Source organism: Saccostrea cucullata, unplaced genomic scaffold (genome assembly GCF_032062105.1).
Source record: "Saccostrea cucullata isolate Sc308-1 unplaced genomic scaffold, CSIRO_AGI_Scuc_v1 ctg4046, whole genome shotgun sequence".
NCBI lineage: Eukaryota > Metazoa > Mollusca > Bivalvia > Ostreida > Ostreidae > Saccostrea > Saccostrea cuccullata.
Genome location: NW_026931673.1, coordinates 24,317 through 26,043, shown reverse-complemented (window position 1 = coordinate 26,043; position 1,727 = coordinate 24,317).

The window sequence follows — 1,727 nt, the reverse complement described above, 5'->3', positions numbered from 1 at the left end:
CCCTTCTTTTCCATTGTCTTCTTGATTTTGAATTTTTCGTCCTCCTTGATCCCGAGTTGTAGATTCCATATCCCCGACTAACAGATATCCCCTGCATTGTACCTGAGGAATATAAATATATAGAGGTAAAGGTTGATAAAATAGTTATTGATAAAGGAGGGTGGGGTATTTCAATATCAAAAGGCTTAGTTATATATTCCATATCGCATATGATCGAAACAGTAGTTATGTTGCTACGACGTTTGATTGATTCAATGGATGCAAGAAATTATCATGTTTCTTTCAAGTAAACAAAATTTTATCGTGGCGCTGACAAATTTAGGTTTGAGTTAAAGCTCTTTGGTTTGCAATTTAAATACATGTATGTTTATCAAACAAGTATGCTCAAATAAGTAATGCTATTCTACACTTCTCCAATAATTAGTACCTTTGTTATAATCAGAGGAATAATTCTTTAATAGATACTCGTATTTCAATGGGCCTACATATGTAAATTGATCAAGAGTTATTTCCTTTTGGTTGCAGTATTGGAGTTGTTTATATTCCTTCATAATTCAACAAACTTTAACTTTTTTATTGACAATTCTTGGGTAGAACGCATTGTTTTTCTGAAGAATATACATTTATTTAGCCTCCTTTATTTAGTAATTTTTATTTTATAAAGATTTTCACCCAAATATTTGGTCTACATCTTAAGTTTTGTAAGACAAAGAGAGAAATAATCACCAGTATGACCTCCAATGTAGTAGTCAGCGAGAAATACATGTAACTCTTGCTAAATTCAGGTCTATTAAAAAGTCACCGACCAGCGTGGTAGAGTGGAAGAGCGGCTTGTCTAGAGTCGCAGAGTGAGAAGTTGGTCCTTACGTCGCCTCGCTGATTCGAATCCCACTGTGGGACGTGGAGACAGGTCTTGTGGTAATACCTATAAACGGAGGTCTCATGTCGCAGTATAAGTAGGCACGAAAGACCCTCACTGCTCAATGGCCCAGAGTGCCGAGTATAGATCAAAATTTATAGCTCTCCACCGGTGGTGGCGTTTCCACATTGGTGAATAGTTTTCGAGAGAGGACTTTAATAAATAAAAAAACCAAAACAAACAATATTATTACAACTAAGCGTTAATATCTTTCGAGAAAGATAGCGTGGACTTTTAAAAGTTCAGAGCATTACAAGGTAGTACAGCTGAGATTGTTTACTAGAAGAGCCAACCTTTTACTTCATACCTTTTTTTAAAAAAAAATGATATACTGTACAGGAGGAAATTAACTCGCGGAGTTAATATTCGCTATATTTGCGGAAAAAGAAATTCCGCGAATTTAACATACAGTGAATATTTCTTTAAAGATTTATAAGGATAAATTGAAATTTTATTATTATCTGTGATTAGATTCTTTAAATATATTTCAAATTGTCTTTCCGTACAAACACAAAGGCGGTAATAAATATATATCCGAGATGTAGACTGTCTTTATAATTTTGCGGGTGTATGGATCAAACATAGTTGTTTGTGTTTTTAAAGCTTATTATTAATCTTTAAATTAATTTCTATAGATAACGATTAATTTTGTCATCTAGTAGACGTTCGATGTAATTATCTAACAAAAAATGGTTGATTAATTCCACCCGTGCTTATTACCCAGTCATTACCTTTAATCAAGGCACTTACGTAGTAAACAGGGTAAAACAATTGAATAATTTCAATTATATGATTAAAAGTTCAACAT